This window comes from Danio rerio, chromosome 14, assembly GCF_052040795.2.
Source record: "Danio rerio strain M-AB ecotype USA chromosome 14, GRCz13ab, whole genome shotgun sequence".
NCBI classification, from domain to species: Eukaryota; Metazoa; Chordata; class Actinopteri; order Cypriniformes; family Danionidae; genus Danio; species Danio rerio.
In genome coordinates, this window is record NC_141034.1 from 51,997,313 (window position 1) to 52,021,864 (window position 24,552).

A 24,552-nucleotide genomic window follows, 5' to 3' on the forward strand; every position below is an offset into this window, starting at 1 on the left:
CGAACGCGTAAACTCTACAGGTGCCTGATAGTAAGATGTGGAGCTAACATTAATTAGATTCACTCTAGTGAACTGCATCCATGTTAGCACGTCATGTTTGATGTGGTAATTTCACAGTAGGATACACACAGATTCGAAGACTCATTCTCGCCACCTATTTTCCACTCCTCTGTAAAACTCTGTAAAAAATATGTAAAAATATTCCATATAAGTAGACAATGTTTACTAATTGTAATTATTATTTATTTCTAGATTATGTTTTTAACTTTATCATTAGCACTTAAAAGCGATACTGAAAATTATTTTGTGCTCATCTCTTCTCTTCGTCATTTTCACCTTCAGTTTTTCTATGCCTTAAAGATAACGTTAGTTTAATTTCATTTTTGCGGTCTAATTTTCAAAATAAATCAGGTATTTAAACAGGCAATGAAGCAAAGGCCATGGTGGCTGTGTTCGTGCATGGGCTCACGTTCTTGTAGAGACCGGTCAGTCTTGCAGGTTTCCTTGGAAGAACAAACTCGAACTGCGAGAACACAACGCATATAAAGAAATAAGATGCTGTAAGCTTCCTGTTAATAACATGACTTTCACACAAAAACATTTTTAACTTTAATTATTTTTTTTTTTTTTTTTCAGTGAAAATGTATTAACATAAGTACTAAAGCACTGTCAATGAAGATAATTTGTAAAATGCAAATAAAAATGAGAAATGAAAAAGAATAAACATTTCATGTGGCTAATGATTTTGTGTTAAACTGTATAGTATATTCACCGGCATATTAGTAATATACAGCACAGTTCTATATAACAGAAACCTCTGTAAATCCCAACATACTGTAGAACAACATTAAATCCCAATATATGTCTCCCCGTCTTAAATTTACACTCAACTAATTTCTATTGATTGTAATGGACTTTTTGAACATTTGAGTTAAGGGAACTCATTTATCTTAAATAATCTTTCTGTTCTGTTTTACAGTGTGGCACAACAGGAACGCGTGTATATTTTGCTCTACATTAGGAGGACAATCTGACCTACTGAGCAACTATAACTGTCCGCTGTCCACCTCTGTTGTCTCCTTTATGACCTGCCCTCAGGTTTTTCAGCAAGGACAGATTTCCTGTAAGTCTATATAGTGTTTCTCCTCTTCATATTCTGTGTGCTATAGTCTTCACAAAATAAGAGAACCCACAGAAGACTTAGCCATATACAGAACACTGCAAGCATTTGAGTGACATTGCTATTATTTTCCTGAGTAACCTTTATGTTGGTTAAGTTTAAGACTCTTCCACTGACATCTTCATGTGATTGTAAGCAGGATTCAGTTATTAGAGAAGAAAGATAAAGTCAACACTGTGAACCTCATACTAACTCTTGTCAATAACGATCTTCAATCTTACATCCTGAGGCTGATGAATGATTTTGGGAAAGGTAAAAGGGCATGACAGAAGGAAGGGCTGATTGTCAGCACTAATTCTTTTGGTTCAAGGCCTGTTACTCACTGTTGAGCTTTGTGTTTTGGCAGCACGATATTTAATCCTAGCATCAACTTTGTAGTGTGTGCATCTACAATAGTCAAATCACAGAGTGGTCAATGTGGAGCTGGGATAATAGTTGACCTTCAGAACACATCAACTATAAAAAAATTATATGGATTACAATACCAATCTTGTTCAACATAGGCTCATTCTGAAAATGTAGCCCTATATACATTTCTGAAGATTGCAAATTATGTAGCCTGGAGTACATGTGGCTGCATTTTGTCTTTAAATGAACTCTACGGGACAGTATGATGCCGTTACTTTTCGCTCTTACCAGCTGACTGCTTACCTCTGTATGGACAGCTTTTCCGCTGTTACCAGTTTATCTAGTAATTTGCCATGTACATCGGTGGACTTGAGACAGATGTTGACTACGACAACGAAATTTGAATCCAGCAAAGAAAGGTTCCAGAAAACAGTTAGGACAAAAACAGAAGCCAAAAAATAAAATAAACAAGTAAATAACAGGGTGAGAATGTGGTCAAGTCTAAAAAACTTGGTAAATATCAGGCGAGGGCTTTTCTTTTTCTAGATTGCTTTTTAAAATTTTCAGTTGGGTTTAGGGAAGTAGGTGGGTGGGTCAACCGGTACTTTTAAAAACACTATTGGTTGGGTTTAGGAGTGAAAGGTGGGTCAGTCGATCACTCGATCAGTTAGTCAGTCAATCGACAGCATACTCTGGTGGATTTACGTGAAAAAGGCAGGCATGAATGGCAGTCGTGGGAGAAATGTAAGATCTCAAAAAGGGTACACAGCGGCTTATGGTGGATTCACAAAAACAAAAATTGCAACAAAAAAAAAAACACCTCCTGGAATGTATTTGGCACTCTCCAGAATTGTATATGGTGATATGTTTTCAGAATGGGCCTATGGGTTGCTTATGTTGTATGACCATAATTTTAGAACAAACCAAAAATACATTGTATAAGTCAAAATTATGGATTTTTATTTTGTCAAAAATCATTTGAATATTAAATAAAGGTTATTATCCATGAAGACTTTTTGTTTATTCTATTCTGTAAACTTTTAAAAAATTTTGTCTATTAATTTAAAGAGCCCATATTATGGGTTTTTGAAAATTCCCCTCCATGTAGTGTGTAACACAGCTCTAAGTGAAGTGAAGTATCCAGCTAAGGCTTAAATCTGTTAGAGTACAGTGTTTAAAACGGTTGATTCATCTATAAAAGAGTCGACTCATAGTGCTTCAAACGAGTCGCTTTGATACCGATTCATTAGGTGTTTCGCCATGACGTACGAACGAAACCAAGTTATTCACGTGTACGCGCAAACCCGGGAGATTTCAAACCTGCGGCCCCGCCCTCTGACGCAGAAACCCAGACACACACACGCACACACACACACACACAAACATGCGGTCGATTGAAGTCACACTGCAGATGGATATATTGAGTCTCTACCCAAAGATGAAACCTCAGCATTATAACCAAGCAGTTGGAAACTACTGGAAACTTCTGGAAACTACATGCTACAAAGAATACTTCATCAGCGTTTGTTAAAGGAAGGATCAGTAAAGAGTAGGGTTGGGCATCTAAGCTATAATGCCGATCCGATATGCATCTCGATACAAAGAATACGATCCGATATATTAGCGATACATTTGTGACATATTGCGATGCAACACGATACGATTCACACCCATATCACGATACGATGCAATATTTCAGCACTAACTAATTAGATCAAGTTTATGAGATGATGTGAAAGAGGATGCTGTGCCATTGAATGAGTTTGATTATTTATAAACCAAGCAAAACCAAGACTTTTTTTACAAACTGGCTTTTCTCTCAGAGCCAGAGTGTCAGTTTACAATAGAGGGCCATTTTAGAACATATAGCACATATTATTTAAGTATTTTCAAGATAAACAGAATGTATACTGTAAGTGCAATATATATTAAAAATATATATATATTTGCACTCTTTCAACATAAAGGTTTACCATTGCACAACAAGAATTGTGATTTAACTTTTCAACTATGAAAACAAGTTTTACAAAGATATATTTTGCCACTGATTATTCAAAACTTAAGGTTGTGAACTAGCAGTGTTATGCTGCTTTGAAACATCACTGTCACTGTAAACAACAGGCTAATAAAAATATAACAAACCAGCAATCTTCTTGCTGTGAGGTGGTCAAATTACCCACTGTGCCACCGTGACACCCATTATTTTTATTATTATTATTATTAATATTATTATTATTATTATAATTAAATAAAAGTTAACAGAAGGAGGTGTTTAAAACCTTCGTTCTCCGTGACACTAGGCTGAATATCTTTGCAGATGAACAATGCAATAGCATTCGTTATTGGCGTAGAGTGCACAAAACTGTTGCGCACGGAAAAAAAAAACTTGCAATGCTTTTCTCACCACTTTTGAAACTGGTTGAAGCAGTGCGAAAGCCGGGGATGCAGAAACACTGGAAGATGCTTTCACAACAACACCGTGGCGCTGCTTCAAGTGAGATTTCAGATTAGTCATACTGCCCGCGTATTTTACAGATGCGCGGCACATTTTGCAAACTGCATCTGTCCTGTCATGTCGTCCATCCTTAAATCCATAATGTTGCTTGCCATACTTTAGATTTAAAACTCAGTGGGGAATAAAATGTTTGTTTTGCTTCTCGCGCTTTCTGAGGGCGCTCCACTAGCTTCATCCGCACACCTGATACACTGAGTTGTAGTGTGTGCACATCCGCAAATCCGTTGCTAAGGCTTACTTTATGTAGGTCGATTAAATTATGCGCCAAAAACAGGTCGACAACACTTGTTAATAAATAAAAAATACATTCTATATTAAAAATATAAGCTGTATCTCGGAAAAATCGATGCATCTCGCAAAAACCGATGCATCTCGATTTGCTTCCAAAATTTCATTCATCCTCTGCTGCTCAACCGATGCACTCGCATCGTGCACGCGCATGACCGCGTATCGATACATATCGATGAATCTTCCCATCCCTAGTAAAGAGTAACTTACTGCTGGACGTCAGGATGGATTTTTCTTCCTCCATTTCTCAAGTGTAAGTAAGTGCGATTAAAGTTGCCTCGTTGACTCTAGCTTGCAAATGTATTTAGTTGTGATTTGTTACTTGTAACCGCGTGTACTGTATCAGGTTAACTGGCTATATTCTCTTATCGCATGCAAAGTCACGTTAAAAACGCGACGCGTGCTGCTTTTTTAACAGAGCTCCGTGGACGAGGAGTAGTGTGTGTGTCTGTGTGTGCGTGTGCGCACGCTGTCGTCCGGAGGTGTGTGTGTTTGTGTGTGTTTGTGTGTGCGCGCGCGCGTTGTCGTCCGGAGCAGGGTTAAGTGCGTGTGTGTGTGTGTGCAATATGTGTGTGTGTGTCTGTGAAAAGAGCAGAGTGAGAAGCTAGGAGATCTCCTCAACTGTTTTTGGAGTTTTTGCTCAATAAAATAGTCAGTCGTCTGTATTTTCAAGTCCATAGTCTGTATTTACATTGACCCACTGGCAGCTAAAATCCACGCCTACACTATCGAGCGTGTATGAACTGTGATTACTTTTATATTGTACTTTTATGTTGTGCATTTTACTCTCTGACTGAAGGCAGTCGACCAATCGCAGCAGACTGTTATCGGTCCAATCAGCGCAGATTAGCTTCGCGCTAAGGAGGGGTTTGGGAACAAATGAATCACTGGACGATTCATACAGGAGTCGCTGGGATAATTAGGTAAAAATAAATGCAGATTATAAGACCACGAAAGTGTTTTTTGACCTTGCATGCATATTAAACTGTTGTTGGAGAACCTTACAACCAAGATATGACCCTATTTCATGTATAATATGGGCTCTTTAATAAATCCTGATTAAAGAAATCAAATAATTTTTTTTGTATTATTGCTAAGATTAGAATTAAGACAACTTTAAAGGTGGTTTTTCTCTGTATTTACATTTTTGATCCCTCACAATCCATTCATCAAATGTTGTCATCCTAACAAGACTTACATCAATGGAAAGATTATTTATTCAGCATTCAGATGGCGTACTTACAGAAAAAATTACACAACTGGTTTTTATGATCCAGGTCATATAACAAAATGTCATAACAACAAAATGTTCTTAAAACACTAATTTTAACATGGTATTTTGCATTTCAACCTTTTTTTAGTTATACATAGTTTAACTTAGAATATTTGTCAGTTAAAATGACGTAAATTAAGATGAATAGAAAATTTAAGTTGGTCAAACTAAACATTTTTAGGCACCAAAATGTGTGTGTGTGAGATTTGTAAATGTAAATGAATCATGCATGTTTTAATAAGGTTTGCAGATATTGAGTTAATATTGGCATCATTTAAAACCAAAAAAAGCATGTCTTCACTGTTATTTTCTGTTGCTGATAGTTGCTGTAGGAGTAGGAAAACAGTGAGCACATAGTGGGTGAAGAGTATTTTCACCACTCGTGTTCATTTATTTGTAATGACAGAAGACAACATTACACCAACATATCGATTGCCAAGACACATTATAATTCAGTTGTGCTGTTATTAATACATTATGTTGGCCATTATGGAAATGAGCTGCTTTGTCTATGTTAGGGCTGTAATAAAGGATCATTACAGTAATTTACTCATCTAAGGGCTATTATTATTGTTAAATTACTGAATTTTGGTGGATTATTCAGCTGCTTAAAATTATGTCATTAATTGAATGCTTTAGGCACAAAGTACACCATCAACAAATAGATTTGCTTCAAATCATCCAAATCGTAGAAGTAACAGTTTGTTATTTCTGAATGCGCTGACGCTACGATTTGGATGCTAAATGCCACTTGCCTTTGACAACAAAAGCCGCTATATCCTGAGAACCAATCAGAAGCGCAAATCAAGTCATGTGTTTTTGATGTAGCAGCGTGCTGATACGCCGGCTTTTATAAGGTGACATATTCCAGTTTCGATTTCGATTTTAAAAGACTGAGTTTGATGACCTGGATGAGCCTGTCAGACTGTCAGTGAATGGCAAATGAAAATGTCCCTCACCTCAAAACTCTGTACATTATAAGAAAAAGAAAACACTCTGTGCGGTCGGAAGTGTAGCATGCATTCATAATGTTTGTTTGCGCAGCGACGCTACTTTGAATGAGTCCAATTTACTATACATTAAACAGCAAATCTGTTTCACGAAAGACAGAGTTAAGATGCCATTTTTCAATCCCACATGGATGCTATGAGGATAAACAGGAGACCAAGACCTTAAGTGTGGTGAGAACGGATGAATTCCTGAAAACGGAGACATTCCTTTTTTGTCCAATAGGTCTACCTTGTGTTTTAAGCTATTTTTATTTAAGCTATTTTAAAAATATAATAGTGTTTTCAAAAGCAAACTAGAAGCAGTGACGCCCCCAGAAAATGTTCTTATGGTCAGAAAAGGCCACATCAAATCTTGGGGTGGCACATAAGCAAGAAAAATTACGAATTCAGTGTAATGTTATATTTTTTATTTCTGGTAAATGAAATAATGTGGTTTTAATTCATTGAATTTATTACTCTTTAAATATTGCAATTCATTCCTAAAATGATCAATAAATTAAAATTTAATAAAATAAAAAAATCAGTATTTAGTTTAAAAAACACTTTTCATATATATAAATAACTTTTCAGTTATTTTTCACGTACTTTTATTGTACAGCGTGCGGTATATAACATGTCTAAAACTAGATTAATGAAGATTAATTAATTAATAAAACAAACAAATTAATCATTTTTTATCCAAAAAAAATTTACTACTCGTTTACTATTTTTATATTTTTTCATTACTATATACACACTTACTATACAGACTCTAATATCATTTTTCCATATTCCTTTTTGAGCCACAATATTATTCATACAGAAAGAAAGAAAAAAGAGGAAAAAAAAACATTGAGGCCGTGTGTTTCTATTGCATTTTTATATTTTTATTTTATTTACCTGGTTTTTAATAATAATAATAATTCCTTACATTTATATAGCGCTCTTCTGGGCACTCAAAGCGCTTTACACACAATGGGGGAATCTCCTCATCCACCACCAGTGTACAGCATCCACCTGGATGACGCGACGGCAGCCATTTTGCGCCAGTCTGCACACCAGCTGATTGGTGGAGAGGAGACAGAGATGAAGCCAATTGGAATATGGGGATGGTTATGAGACCATGATAGACAAAGGCCAGTGGGCAGATTTTCGAAAGACATCCTGGGATTTTTAACGACCACAGAGATTCAGGACCTCAGTCTCATCCGAAAGACGGTGCTCACTGAGCAGTATACCGTCCCCGTCACTATACTGGGGCATTAGGACCCACACAGACTGCAGGTTGGGCGCCCCCTGCTGGCCTCACTAACACCACTTCCGGCAGCAACCTAGCTTTCCAATGTGGTCTCCCATCCAGGTATTGACCGGGCGCAGCCCTGCTTAGCTTCAGTGGGCGACCATGTGAGAGTTGAAAAGAGCTAGCTGCCGGCTATAATTGAAACCATCCTTTGCTAGACTTAAACCCCAGTCTGCTCTGCTCTGTGTCTCAAATCTGGCACTGTATATGACAAGCTACTAAGCAAACCAGTCATGACAGAAAAGCCATCCATGTGAAGGTCATTACCAAAACATTTGTTTTACACAAACAATGCAGACATATATACCCACAAGCACATATTTCTCTGGGCACATTTTCCCAATGAGCCTGTGTTGAAAAATTTCCCCATATAGTAAACCTGGCCTATTGCTTAACATGTAGAATTTTACAAAAAAAAATAAATAAAAAAGTTTTAATTTAGTGATCCACCTACATCCAACTAATGTAAAGATGCTATTTCAAGATTGTCTTCACTTCCACTGTTCGTGTTCTTCTAAAATTGTCAATTTCAGTGCAGAAAGAATGCATATACAGGACATGAACAAGAGCTTTGGAAAGATTAAATTGAAACTCGTTGGCTGATATTTATTGTTTCGTCTTTAGTGCTCCTGTAAGAGCAGGAGACAGTGAGAGAAAAGGAGAAAGCGTGAGATTAGAATCACAGCTGAATTGTGGAAGATTGCTTTGCAGACCGGTGTGAGATAGAGACACGTGCAGAATTAGAAAGAATCAGATAAGCCTCAAACACTTAGAGGTCGATTCTGTTCTGTAAATTCAATGTAAAAAAAAAAATGGAAACAGAGAGTCTGGCTGTTTCTGTTGTTATGTTGAACTTCTTGCTAATGAGATGCATTCATCAATTAACCCTCTGTCGCTTGCTGTATGGAAACAACAATGAGGAAATGTTTTACTTTAATGAAATAAGAAGGATATCAGTATTATCAAAACATAATTTTGTAAAATGTGATTTGATCTGGGGCTTTTTAAACATCTTGCCTGGAGCAACTTAGTCAAACACAGGGTTTTATCTATTTAAACATTGTCTTTTGATGATGCAGTAATACTAAAATGATTGTAGATAGCAAGGTTATTGTAGTTCACAACAATATTTAACTTACAATTATAGAACAATAAAGCTGAACATATTTTTTTTACTATTTAAAAAAATACTTATTTATAACACTATATATATACTATTTAAAATTTAAATTTAAATACTATTTAAAACATATTTAAAATACTTATTTTAGCTTGTTGCCAGATACATAAAAAGTATTAAAAAAATTTAGATTTATTAAAAATGAAAAAAAAATCTAATTTTAAAATGCATTTTAGCGAAATTATTTAGTTACTTTTGATTTATTCACAACTATTCAGAACAGCAGAAAGCATTGCTACTTCACACAAGTCACTTTAGAGCTAGTAGTAGAATGATTCTCTAGCGTAGTGTCTAAAGTAATAACAATAAGGATGATTTTGCTCACATTTTAAGATTACAAGGCTGAACGGCATGGAATGCCATCAGTCTACATAGATTTCCTAGTATTTCTCTATTGTAGTCAGGAGATCACAATAATAAACCCTGAAAAAGCCAAAGCAAAGCAAACATGACCTGATTACTGCTGTTTTTTAGATAAGGAAAATGCTAAACACATGAGGGCAATTTTTCTTTCTTTCTGTTTACTGAACTAGTCTGCAGTAACGAAAACAAGAGACTCATTAGAAACAAATGGCCAATTAAAAAGTTACTCGGTTATACAAGAAGTGGCCAATACAAAACTCACACATTCCTCATGAGTCCTATTTCACACTCAATACACTACAACTATGGTATAAATACAGCACTACAACATACAAAAGAGAAAGATCGACCTATTACTGTTTTTCTCTTCTAAGGGCCTATTATGCGGTCTCTGTCGCCATCTTGTGGATGGAAAACATCAACCATCTTTGCTTTTCTCAGTTTGACAGTATGATGGCCGCCGATGCGTTGTCTCTCTGAAATTATAAGTATGTAAAATAGGCACTATCCTTATAAATAAACTGCATAGTTGCAATCTAAATAAACACATTCTTGACTATAAATGCCTTTAAAAGTACATTATGTTGTCCAACAGCAACAATATTTGTCAATCTGTAGTGTCCTCTGCTTGTTGCTGTATGTGGGTGGAGAAATACACAAGGGTGAAGGTTGAAGAGTGTACAAGTGCTGTTATTTGCAGAATAGCGGACAGCTATCAGCCAATCAGATTCAAGAACCATATAGAACTGTTGTATATGTATGTATATATATATATATATATATATATATATATATATATATATATATATATATATATATATATATATATATGTGTGTGTGTATATATATATATATATTATTTATGTAGTTAGTTTTTCCAAATGAAAGTTCAATTAAATACAACATGCTTTAAAATTGCATTATCACATTGACTTGCTTTGAGTGAAAATGCTTTTATGGTGTGTGCTAACCAGAGTAAATATCAAACCATATGTGACCAAAGATAAACTAACAAAACTTGTTGTATAACGTTACAAAATGTTGTATAACATTACTTTTTATAAGAAGTCGTGTTAACATGAGTGTTTAAGCCATATGTGTGGGTGAACAGAATAAAAAATAAACTGCACAGTTGTATTGATTATATGCAAGTCAAATCAATAGGTTCTCAGGTTGCAAAGCGTAATTACTTGGCCAAATGAAACTATTTTTCCTCATCAACCACAAAAATAACAGTGAGGAGTAGGAAACATACTGTGAGATATTCTGCATGTTAGAGATGTAAGTGCATGTTTGTGTGTGTGTGTGTGTGCAGAATATATTAAGGAATTGTGGTTTGATCGCTTTATGTAAACAGGACAGCACCAGTGTAAAATGGTATTCTATTTATTGAGCATCCTTAATTAATGTAAATGATCACTGGTTGTTTTTGACATTCTCTGATCTGTAAACTCTAGCTGATAATAAAAGTAAAACTCATTAGCATTATATACATTTAATCCAATTAACCTTTATTTATATAGCGCTTTTACAATGTAGATTGTGTAAAGGCAGCTTAACATAGAAGTTCTAGTAAATTGAAACTGTGTCAGTCCAGTTTTCAGAGTTGAAGTTTAGTTTAGTTTAATTCAGTGTGGTTTAATTTTCACTGCTGAAAGTTCAAACACTGAAGTGCAAATCCATCAATGCGCAGCTTCACAAGTCCCAAACCAAGCAAGCCAGTGTTGACAGTGGTAAGGAACAAACTTCACCAATTGACGAATGTGAAGGTAAAAATCTTGAGAGAAACCAGGCTCTATTGGGCTCAACCATTTCTTCTCTGGTCAAACTTCCTGTGCAAAGCTGCAGTCTAGGCAGCGGAGGCTTAAGAAGCCTGGATATCCTTTGTGAAGAAGCTGCAGGAGGGAGAAGTCACAGGCTTGTCCACAGCATCAGTCAGAAGACTTATCTGTCACTGGGGTCTTTTAATGTTTGAAGGAAAAATTCACCCAAAAATGGAAATTCTGTCATCATTCAATCACAATACTACACTATTCATCTTGTTTCAAGCCTGTTGAACACGAATAAAGGAAGAAGGAAAATATTGAATACTAGGAGCCATTAGCCCGTTTCACACATACAGACCTTTCCGGAAAATTGCCGGCAATTTTCCGGAAAGGTTGTATGTGTGAACAGGTCCTTTTTGAAAATACCGGTAAATTCGTTCTGGCTATTTTCCGCAAAGAGAAGTTGTAACTTTACCGGTAATTTGCCGGAATGCTGCGCTGTGTGAATGCAGAAGGAAGATTGCCGTAATAAGCGCGTGCACATCTAGAACCTGCTGACGTGAGACGTCTGCTTTAGCCAATCACAACAGTCAGACGCATTTACGTCAGCGCGCTTTGTGAGAATAAAAGCCTTTGAATATTTTTCCAGACACATTAAGCTGCTAGAAGTTAGTCAGATCACGTTTATATGTTCTTCTTAATGCCAACTGTGTAAATAATCATCGATGAGATGCTTATGATAAGCCGTTGTTTGTTTACCTTCAAGCTTTGCGTGTGCCTGTGAAACAGCCTGTGAGCGCCTGCACACGCACATATTATGAACATCTCGACATGCGAAAGTGATCCTGCGAAAGTTGTTCACAATATTGATCATCCACAGAGTTTGTAATTTAGTCAAATGTTTACAAATTCAAGCGCAGCCATTTATAGCTCATTTGTGGTGAATGATGTCAGAATTTACCGGTATTTTGGAATGGATGTGTGAATGCTCTTTTCCGGAAAATTTCCGTAACGTCCTTGCCTGTGTGAACAGCGCTTTTTTGAATATACCGGTAAAGTCGTTCCGGAAATTTTCCGGATATTTACCGATATCACTGTGTGAAAGGGACTATTGACTACCATAGTAAAAAAAAAAGTTACAAATTTAATAGTATCAGATTATTTTGACTCTGTGTATGAGTTTATTTACGACATTTTTGTTAATTAATTATTATCAATGTGTTTTTCCTCTGGAGAATGTCTCATTGCATGTTTGGATTGGCTTGAATAAAAGCAGTCTGTAATTTAATAATTTTTATATAATCTTTAAGGTCAATATTATTTGCCCCCTTTATTTTATTTATCTATTGTAATCAGCTACAGAACGAACCACTGCTGTCCGATGTATGGGGTTTATGCTGAAGTATACTAATAGGACTTTTAATTTGCCAGTAAGCTGGATTAAGCGCTTCCGGTGAACTGAATTCAATTGCAAAAATGGCGCGTTTAAGATCGGTTTTCTTTCAAAATCAATGATCCTTACTGGCTGAGTGATATCTCATATAAAGTGAGTCTCAAAATGTAAAAGAAGCACTGCGTTAAATTACATTTTTCCCCGCTATGTCTTTATAATACGAGCATTTATTTTACCCCAGTATGTTCAATGGAGCTTCTGCACTAGCCTGCCGATTCTGACAGACACGTGCGAGTAGACGGTTTTTTGACTCGTTTTACACTTGAGCAACTAAAAGAATGACAAAGTCTTTTTAACTGATTGTATTTTAATTACAACATCAATGCTGTAAAAGGAATCGCATTAAATGAAAAAAAAAAAAAAACTCACAATAACAGGTCACCGGAAATTTATTAGTATGGGAACAACACTTGCTTGGCATATACCCTATTGCCTTCAAATTGCACTGTAAGCTGAATATAGTGTCTTAAAATAAGATAATAACTAGTATAGTAAAGTAACTAGTAAAATATTTTGTACTGTCATCAGGACAATGAAAAAAAGTATTTAGAAAAATGAAGTAAAAGTTTACCGGAGGGCTAACAATTTTGATTTAAACTCTATATCAGAGGTGCCCAAAGTAGAGCCTATGGGTCAAAGTTGACGCATGGTAACCTTTAGTTTGGGCTGCCATCCCATCTGAAAAGAGAGAGAGAAGGATGGGGAGTTGGTTGGGGTAAATGTTTAATTGCTACAAAAAAAAAAATGTTTCATTAAATTAAAATAAATCAGTCTTTTAAAATGTAAATACTGCCAGCTGACAGATAGAGGACAATACACAAGACATCGGTGAGCAAATCAAGGCAAAGGCGGAGGAGCAGCTCGACTAGTGTATTCAGCATTGAACTCCTTTGTGTTATAAATGGGAATGTTTATGTTTATACATTAATGAATTCATTATAAAACATTAAAAATATGTTATGGCAGTATCCAGTCACCAGCCACTTTATTAGGTACAGATGTCCAACTTCTCGGTAATGCAAACTTCTAACCAGCCAATCACATGGCAGCAACTGAATGCATTTAGGCATGTAGACATGGTCAAGACAATCTGTTGCACTTTAAACCAAGAAAGAGAAAAGCTGATTTAAGTGACTTTGAACATGGCATGGTTGTTGGTGCCAGACGGGCTGGTCTGAGTATTTCAGAAACTGCTGATCTACTGGGATTTTCAAGCACAACCATCTATAGGGTTTGCAGAGAATGGTCTGAAAAAGAGAAAATATCCAGTGAGCGCCAGTTCTGTGGGTGCAAATGCCTTGTGGATGCCAAAGGTGAGAGGAGAATGGCCAGACTGGTTCTTGCTTATAGAAAGGCGAGAGTAACTGAAAAAAGCACTCGTTACAACTGAGGTCTGCAGAAGAGCGTCTCTAAACACACTACACGTCCAACCTTGAGGCGGAGGAGCAGCAGAAGACCACACCGGGTGCCACTCCTGTCAGCTAAGACCAGGAAACTGAGGCTACAATTCACACAGGCTCACCAAAATTGGACAATCGATAATTGGATAAGCTTTGCCTGGTCTGATAAGTCTCGATTTTTGCTGCGACCTCTGGATAGTAATCACACAATATATTTAGGATTCTGTATTGTAAAAGAACATAAATATAACAGTTTAAGAAGTGCGCCAGCCTGTCTGTCTCCTCTTCTCAGAGTTTACATACAGAAATGAATGTCTCTTCCAGTATCTCAGCACTGTTTAATTAGTGTTGACATGTCTGTTTACAGTGATCACAGCGAGTCTCGAGCGCCTGCAGTCTGGAGTTTAATCTTGAGCACTTGTCATTGCTTGGACTTATTTTCCAGGCATCTTTTGACAGCGCTTTCATCCCACCATCCCCAACATATCATTGCTGATAAACCAATGGTGGTTTTACACATGTTTTTTAATGGCCACTTTCCTGTTCCAGGCTCTTTCGTCAGTGTTTGCATGGATCTGTAAATGCAGAGTGAGGTATTTTCGTCCTCCAGTGAGACTGAAAGCCTCTATTAGGACATCAATCAAATGCCAGGACGTAACACAAGCCCACTGCAAATGCTGTCTAGGGTAGAACGTTGAGAAAATGTTGAGGCAGTGTTTTTTTTCTGCATCCTGCTCATGGGATATGACTTTCACGTTTGCCTCTGTCTAATTTGAATTCAGATGGGTATGGGTTGATAGATTATTGTGATGATGATGAGACAGTTCATTATGGTTACTGTTAACACCGCACAGTGTTAGAATGAAGAGTAGAGAGTCTGAAGGCTCAACTTCTACTGTGAATCAGGCTTTAAAGAGATGTTTAAACTAAAGCAAACTGAAAAGTAGTCATGTATGCAGTAGCTTAGCCAGAACAAAAAGCTGGAATTAGTTCTGAAATAAATACTGGAAAAGACAAAAATACATCAGAAAACAGAAACACATCCATAAGAATCAGGGTGTGAATGAGGCAAGCAAGGCTATATAGCACATTTCATACACAACGGTAAATCAAAGTGTCTTAGATAAACAAGACTAAAAGAGACAAGCAGAGGTGGGTAGTAACAAATCACATTTGCTACGTTACATTTACTTGTGTAAAATTATTGGGTAATGAGTACTTTTTGCGTACATTTAAAGATGTGTATTTTTACTCAAGTAAATTGTTAGAGAAATATCAGTACTCTTACTTCACTACATTTGGCGGCGTTCCTCCGTTACTGTCAAGTTATAATAAATATGATTCATATGATTTGTTTGGGCGACGCAGTGGCGCAGTAGGTAGTGCTGTCGCCTCACAGCAAGAAGGTCGCTGGGTCATTGGTTCGATCCTTGGCTCAGTTGGCGTTTCTGTGTGGAGTTTGCATGTTCTCCCTGAGTTTCCTCTGAGTGCTCCGGTTTCCCCCACAGTTCAAATACATGCGGTACAGATGAATTGGGTAGGCTAAATTGTCTGTAGTGAATGAGTTTGCATGTGAATGTGTGTGTGGATGTTTCCCAGAGATGGGCTGGAAGGGCATCCGCTGGTATAAATGTGCTGGATAAGTTAGCGCTTCATTCCGCTGTGGCGACCCCGGATTAATAAAGTGATTAAGCCGACAAGAAAATGAATGAATGAATGACTTGTTTGCAAATATTGTGAGGCGCTGCATTGGAGAAACATGTTTTTGGCTTTCTGTTAGAGCGTGCGCGTCTATGTTGGAACTATAGCCCCTTTACCAGTGTTACGGTTTAACTGGTGACTGTGTTAACTGGTGTCCCTTTCCAGATGTACGCTATTTACGTTTGCAGATTGGCAGACTCGTCACTTTTTCACAGCAACAAACCCCGTCCATACCAAATAAAGATTCTTATTACTTGATGTCAGTGTCATTGTGAGCATTATTCATTATAATATCTGTGTAGCAGAACAGTATATAACTAAAATTAATCTAAAAAAATTATTATAATTTGCATTTCATCAACGGGGCGAAACATTGGCGCAGTAGGTAGTGCTGTCGCCGCACAGCAAGAAGATCGCTTGGTCGCTGGTTCGATCCTCAGCTCAGTTGGCTTTCTGTGTGGAGTTTGCATGTTCTCCCTGCGTTCGCGTGGGTTTCCTCCGGGTGCTCCAGTTTCCCCCACAGTCCAAAGACATGCAGTACAGGTAAATTGGGTAGGCTAAATTGTCTGTAGTGTATGAGTGTGTGAATGTGTGTGTGGATGTTTCCCAGAGATGGGTTGCGGCTAGAAGGGTATCCGCTGTGTAAAAACTTGCTGGATAAGTTGGCGGTTCATTCTGCTGTGGCGACCCCGGATTAATAAAGGGACTGAGCCGAAAAGAAAATGAATGAATAAATAAATATATATATATATATATATATATATATATATATGTGTGTGTGTGTGTGTGTGTGTGTGTGTGTGTGTGTGTGTGTGTGTGTGTGTGTGTGTAATTTTTTCATCAGGTACTTTTTTTACTCTTACTTGAGTACCTTTCAAGATTGTGTCTTTTACTTGAGTATAGATTTTAGATACTCTACCCACCTCTGCACACAAGTATAAGAAAATAAAAAACAACAAAGAATAAAAATGATTAAAAACAGAATAGTATGTGTTAAAACAGGTTTTAAAGAAATGAAAAAGAAAAGAAAGACACAATAGTGCGATCTGTCGGATGCAGCACAGTGCTCATTCAGTAAAGGCACAGCTAAACAGATGTGTTTTCAGTCTTGAATTGAATGAGCCTAATGTTGGAGCACATCTGATCATTTCTGGAAGCTGATTCCAGCAGCGTGGGGCAATGTTAGTAGCTGAAGATGGATTCACCCTGCTTTGACTGAACTCTTGTAATTTCTAATTTATTTGATCCTAATGATCTGAGTAAACTGTTAGGTTTGTATTCAGTGAGCTTTTTTCAGATCTTAAATTTCTCTCGCTAGTGCTATTTGCGCCCGTTGTTCGCATGTAAATCCACCAGAGGCCATTGTTGACTGACTGACTAACCGACCGATACCTAACACCCCCCCTCCCTAAACCCAACCAATAGTGTTTTTAAACACTAAATAACCCAATGCGACATCACACTGCCCTGAAGAGTTTGTTTTAAAGATGAAATGCAGCCATATGTAACTCTAGCTACACAATTCGCAATCTCCAGAAATGAATATAGGCCTACGTTTTCCAACCCGGGCTCATTGTGTAAACGTAGCCCCGCGGACGTTTCTGCGGACCGCGATTTACGTCCCGGGAGGTACGTATTCGAGCGTTATTTGTTTTCGCGGATCCGCAAGAGGACGCTGTGCACGCTTTTTCGCGTCTCGGGCGCCTCTCGAAAGTGCGCGTCGTTCGCACCCGCGCCGTTCTCGCACGAAAAGCCGCCGGATCGGCCGACTCGGACACCCTCTTCTTCCTCCTCCTCCTCCTCCTTCCCTAAACCTGAGCGACGGTTTGCAAAAGCCGTCCAGAAAAAACAAAAAAAAAGCAAAAGCCCTCGTCTTCAATTTCGACTGCGCTTTCGGATTCCGCCGCGTTGTCGCCCTTATTTTTCGGATTCCGTTTTTCGTCTTACCTGATTTCCGGAACCGCTGTTCCCCGGACTCGATCCTGGTCGTCGTCCCCGCGGCCGGCTCCTCCTCCGGGGCCTCCGCTCCGCCGATGCAACGCCGATGAAAGCCCTCCACTCGGGAGGCGAGCCGTCGGCCGGCAAGCGCGAAGAGGAGGGGCGGAGCGGCGCCACACCGCCCCGCAACGTTCGCTCGAAAAAACTAAACGTGGCCTTACGTACCTCCGGCCACGTAAATTGCGGCCTCCAGAAACGTCCGCGGGGCTACGTTTCCAGAATGAGCTTGGGTTGACGTTTTCAGAATGACCCGACGTTGACATTTTCCTTTTTGGGTGAACTATCTCTTTAACTGTAATGTTGATTTACTTGACCTATGTTGACCTAAATTATTTACACCCCTCCTGCAGGTTTACCTTTGGTTGGCCTTTTATCACTCAAATGCTGTTACTAGGACTGTCTGTACTGGTTGCACAGACTGCAAAAGTTATTTTTATGCTTGCAAGGAAACATAAATCTGTTTGGACATCTTGAGGTCTAGCTTTTTAAATATGCCTGGCATTTTTCTCTCAAGTTATCCATAATTTAAGTGATGTGTGGAAGTAAGTAAACATTTGAGGATCGGGGGATATTTTGTGGTGTAAGAAAAGAGCCCCTGCAGCGGCCCCACGGCTCAAGAAAAGAGCAGAAGATGTGCTTCAGATCAGAATATAGAGCTGAACATTAGCTTGAGGGAAAGAATAGTCCCTCGTTTATATTTATGAAAGGCTGACAAATTATTGTTCATGGGATGTGAATTTAGGAACTAATAAAATATGTAACTTTTTCATCACCATCCGTCTTATTCATTGACTCAACCCACTTATTCATTTATCATCCCTGCTATCATTGCTAGCATCCATCGACCCATTTATGTATATGTTTGTCTATCTGTAATTTTATTATTTCATCCATTCATCCATCCATTTAGTGTTCTGTTTATTGTTTTATGCTTTCATACATTCATGGTCCTTTCAGCAATTTTAGCAATGTGTACATCTGCCTGTACAGTATGTAATCCATCCATCCATTGTTCTGTCTATCATTTTCTTCATCCATACATTTTTATCCATCCATTCACTGGTTTCTTTGTCATATCATCCACCCATCTATCCATCAACTGTTTTTATTCATCCATCCATCCATCCATACGTCCATCTGTGCCAGTATCCATTGTTTTTTTATCCATCCATCCATCCATCCATCCATCCATCCATCCATCTATCTATCTATCTATCTATCTATCTATCTATCTATCTATCTATCTATCTATCTATCTATCTATCTATCTATCTATCTATCTATCTATCTATCTATTTTTGCAAACACTCATTGTTTTTATCCATCCATCCATCTTTGCAAACACTCATTGTTTTTATCCATCCATCCATCCATCCATCCATCCATCCATCCATCCATCCATCCATCCATCCATCCATCCATCCATCCATCCATCCATCCATCCATCCATCCATCCATCCATCCATCTATCTATCTATCTATCTATCTATCTATCTATCTATCTATCTATCTTTGCAAACACTCATTGTTTTTATCTATCCATCCATCCATCCATCTTTGCAAACACTCATTGTTTATTATCCATCCATCCATCCATCCATCGGTTTAAACACCTATGGTTTTTTATTCACCCATCCATAATTTTTTTTCAGTCCATCCATCCATTCATCCATACATACATCTGTCCATCCATCCATCCAATTGTGCAAACACCCATTGTTTTTATCCATCCATCCATTCGTCCATTTTTTAGTCAGTCCATCCATCCTTCCATCCATCTATCCATCCATTCATCCATCTGTGCAAACACCCATTATTTTATCCATCCATCCATCCATCAATTTTTTCAGTCCATCCTTCCATCCTTCCATCCATCCATCCATCTATTGTTTTTTTATCATCAATGTATTCATCCACCCGTTTATCATTTCATCCATATATCTATCTATTGGGTGGTTTATTATTTCACTCCTCCATGCATCCATAGTTTTTTTTCCAAATCAATCCATACATCAATTTGTTTATCAGTGAACACATCAATACCTTCCTTCACTGGTTTGTTTGTCATTTCATCTATCTATCCATACATCCAATGATTATAATTTCATCCATCCATCCCTCCATCCATCCATCCATCCATTCATCTATCCATGCAATGTTTTAGATTCATCTACATATCAGTTAGTTTGTCATTTCATCTGTCCATCTATGCATACAGTACATCCATTTTTTTTATTCCATCTATCCATCCATCCATCCATCCATCCTTTGTTTGTTAATAACTCCATTTAATTTCATTTCATACATGCATCAATCTATCTATTTGTTTATTTCTCATTTCATCCATAAATCCATTAATTTCTTTGTTTATTATTTCATATCCATCTACCTATCCATCCATTTGTTTGTTTATCATTTCATCTGTCATTCATTCATCCATCCATATAAAGTTGTATTCATCCATCTTTTTTGTTTATCATTTTATTCATCCATCTTTTTTGTTTATCATTTTCATGCATCCATTTTGCTTGTTTATCGTTTCATCCAACCATCCTTCCATCTGTTTGTTTATCATTTCATTTCATCCAACCATCCTTGTATACAGTACATCCACAGGTTTATCATTCCATCTATCCACCCCATTTAACTCACTCAATAATCTACTTGTACCAGTTCTTGTCTAAAGGAATATTCTTTCTGCTTTATGGAAAAGTCTTGGCTAAAGATTCTAAAAATATCCTCTCATTCTCTGACACTTTTCCCAAGGAAGAAGTGAACCCATTTATCTACACCTATCTGACTTCACTGAACAAGGGTGATAACTGGAGACCTCTGATCCCAGAAGGACATTCAGGTTAGCCAGTAAAACGTAACCACTCTCTTCAAAACCACTACTTTACTACGCCTCTGGAACCGTTTCAAATTGCCAGAAGAGTAAAATGTCTGTGATTCATAGGCATCAAGAACACATTCCCCATGCATAATTAACCCTCTTGGGTCTGATGGTGTTTTGAGGAACTAGAGACGTTCTGATGTGCCCTGCTTTTTTTCAGATGCTTATAAACATGGAAGTGGCTAAAGCTTAATCACCACTGTGAACAGCACAAACTGGGCTACAATAATACATTAGCAACATTTATTTACAAGATTCACTGAAATAACTACGTGAAAAACCCACAGAATATTTGTTTACATGACTTTTGAGAAGTGGATCTTGTAGCCTTGAGTTTGTGCATCAAAATAATGTGGAAATCATCTTGTTTACATCTTTACAACTTTATCATCTTGGCTTACAGAAAACACTATCATTATCATACAGTTTTTCTCCATTGGTTTGACTCATTTCTTGAAACAGAAATTACATTCTCAAAATTCTAAGCCTTGCATGTTATGACATCCTAATGAGCTTGAGGCAAGTTTGATTCTGTAAGAGAGTATCATGCTTTTTCTGTGCTCTCTATCTGTGTGTGTTCCCAGCTCAAGAGCATTGACTGGCCTGGCTGATGTGCTCGGGTTGAGATTTTCATTTGTCTCCCACAGTGAACACTCTTTTGAGTGCCAGCTGCTGCCACTCTTGCTGCCAGTCCTCACCTGGGCATCGTGGGACGCCTAATGTTACTCTGGCGTGCATCGCACATACGTTATTTGGTCAGAGGTTTGGTTTCATCACCTCAAATTAGCAAGTGCTAATTAGCCACCTGTTCCAGCTGTGTTAAAGAGATACTGACTCATGCTGCCGCTCTCGTCGCAGACATTCCAGCTCACTTGTGCTTCAATCCAAATATGAAAGTTGTATGTGCAAAACTTGAACATTGCATGAAATAGTTTGTGAATTAGGCATCAATTGGGTATTTGAGAACAAATAGGCCACTTCTTGATTAACTAGAGCAAAATATCAAAAAGAAAAATGGACTTTGCGTTGGTAAGACAAGCCACTGTGGGATTTTTTCTTGTATAATAAATTACTCACAACTCAGAAGATGAAATGCAATAAACGCTTTGTGGCTTTTGGAAACATGACACAGATCTGGGGCCTGTTTCAGTAAGGAGGTTCAAACAACTCGGAGTTTAAACTTGAACTCTGAGTTGATTTACCGAGAGATTAAAAACTCAGAGTTTTCGGTTTCATAATAGCTGATCTGAGTTAGGTCAATCAACTTTGAGTAGACCAACTCAGAGTTAAAGGGCCATGAAACCCCCTCGTTTCAGCAGTGTGTTTTCACACCTCTACTTTGGAAAAAGTCAGAAAAGTGGGCGTGTCCAGCTCTGTTTACGGGGGAGTGTCGAAGGAAGAAAAGCGGCTTGGTATGGGAGTGTCTATTTGGGCGCGCTGAATTTCAGAGTCAAAACACACACCCACAGCGGACAATGTGACTGTGTTTCCATGAACATCTGTAGTCTAATTATTTGCCAAATTATTAAATGGTGGACTTTAACTGCAGTTTGGCTCTTTCATTCAGGGAATTCATTAATGTCCCTCCCGACAAACGTGACATTTGATTCGAGGCGCTGCTCTAAGCGTGTATTTTTTATGCAATGTTTGATACCGCACGGCGAAATAGAGAAAAAAAAACTCAGCATTTCCCGGAAACTTAGATACACACGGCAGGTAGCGTCAGAAAGCCGCGTGTGTTATTCCGGTCACAAAATCCAACACGAGGTTATAGTTTGGTTGTAACTGTTAGTGCTAACTATTGCACTCGGTGCAATAGTTTGTTTGATATGAATAAAATACGAACTGAATAAACAAAGAGCACTGGTCGCTCACTTACCAAATCTGTAGAGACAGGACAATCACCAGCAACTAGAGCCGCGTCTTTATTTAACGTTAGAGGAGACTACAATCTGGATCTCAGCGTTTGCAGATGAGAACAGCTCTCAGGTAAACAATAATCCTCCTTAGACACGTAAGTTATTGTTGTCGCGCGTCGCGTACACTGTTAATCCACACGTGAGTCTGAGCTCTCACAGAGAGAAAATGAAAACGAAACTTAACTGCAGCAAACTATAAAAGCAACACTTCACGCTTGTTTTGCCAACACAACATGGAGTCTTTGCCGTCTACACTGTGACAGTAATGAATATTAATGAAGTTGCACAATAGAGCGCGCTGATTGGTTTGAACCAAGCCTTACTCATGCATTAATGCATCACACTGTAAGACGTAATAAGACTCACTCTGGCACAGACGCCCAGTCTGCACGCTGGAATACAGGCTATTATGTCATGACCGTGACGCAGCTTCAAAAATTAGTTTCAAACAGGAAGTACGAATTTGCTTGAAATAACGCAAAAACAACCAATTTACACTTTTTAGTGAAATATAGGTGTCCTAATAGTGTTTTTAGCAGTGTGGGACACATATACGACTGTCAACAGCTCAAAAAATGTGTTTTGGTGTTTTGTGACCCTTTAAGCGTGCACACCATGACTATAAAAAGGCATTATCAATAGAGCACAGACATTACGAGTGACCATGGCAGCATCTTAAAAAAAGAGATCAGCATTTCTTTCCCCAGCTGAACTTGATCTGCTCATGCAAAGTTATAGCAAATATGAGCGTATATATTTAAAAAGAAGCAACCATCAGTGAAACAGACAGTTAGCGTGAGAAAACAGCTGCTCAAGTTAATGCGTAATTTTACATTTAAAGTATTTAAACATTTAAGTATAATAAAATAAGTAATGTAATGTGTGATGTTTATACTTTTTTTTAAACGTTTATACACGTTTATCAGTTTTAATAGATTTAACAGTGCACTTGTGTGTCTGCCTTTTTATTGATCAAGTGATAGAGGTTGATATAACATTAAGAATTCTGCAGCCAGAATTCTGACCAGAACCACATCACACCTGTACTCAGGTCTCTACATTGGCTCCCAGTTACATTCAGAATAGATTTTAAAGTATTATTACTGGTCTATAAATCACTAAATGGCCTAGGACCTCAATACATTACAGATATGCTCACTGAATATAAACCCAACAGATCCCTCAGATCTTTAGGATCATATAAACTAGAAGTTCCAAGAGTTCAGTCAAAGCAGGGTGAATCGGCTTTCAGCTACTAAAAGCACCCCCCGCTGCTGGAATCAGCTTCCAGAAATGATCAGATGTGCTCCAACATTAGGCACATTCAAATCAAGACTGAAAACACATCTGTTTAGCTGTGCCTTTACTGAATGAGCACTGTGCTGCATCCGACAGATTGCACTATCATGTTTTTCTCTTCTTCTTCATTCTTTTATATCACATTTTACCTGTTTTTATGTTTTTAATCAGTTTTATTTATTTTTATTTATTTATTTATTTATGTATTTTTTTTTACTTGTTTTTTTATTCTTGTTTATGTAAAGCACTTTGAATTGCCACTGTGTATGAAATGTGCTATATAAATAAACTTGCCTTGCCTTGCCTAAGAAGGTAAGCAGTTCTAAAAATAATTTTTAGCAATAAAAGCAATAAAAGGTAGCAAAGATCTTCAGATCTAGAGTGTGTGAAGTTTTAGCTCAAAATACCCTACAAATAATGTTTTATAAGTCTTTGAAACGGACCCTTTTAGGCTGTAATCCTAATTGTGCCATTTTGGTGACTGTTGCTTTAAATTTAAATGAGATTGCGCTCTTTTTTAAAAAAGGGTGGAGCTACAAATGCACAATGTGTCAGGAAAGTGGCAGATTCAAAACAGGACTGATGTTCTATGCTAATGTGAGAGAGATTGTCTCTAATGGGTGTAGTTTTCCCGATCTGATGACAAAGGGAGTCTGTTCATATGAAGTGTGATTATAAAAAATTTAA

At 37.7% G+C, this 24,552-nt stretch overlaps 2 long non-coding RNA genes across 8 annotated transcripts in view; one reads left to right on the forward strand and one right to left on the reverse strand.

Annotated features, from left to right (window-relative positions):
• The window catches only part of LOC141377601 (uncharacterized), a 273,462-nt gene extending 250,948 nt beyond the window's left edge, over nucleotides 1-22,514 (forward strand). For 2 of the 7 annotated variants that reach the window (XR_015507919.1, XR_015507921.1), the window contains exon 4: nucleotides 980-2,533. This is a non-coding gene — a long non-coding RNA (uncharacterized LOC141377601). Of the gene's footprint in view, nucleotides 1-979; nucleotides 2,537-20,520; nucleotides 20,609-21,231 lie in introns of those variants that run through there. The other 5 variants (XR_015507914.1, XR_015507916.1, XR_015507917.1 and 2 more) reach the window with 5 other exon arrangements.
• Nucleotides 1-24,552, reverse strand: part of LOC147840916 (uncharacterized) — a 639,653-nt gene that overhangs the window by 201,067 nt on the left and 414,034 nt on the right. The gene's annotated exons all lie outside the window — the stretch shown is intronic.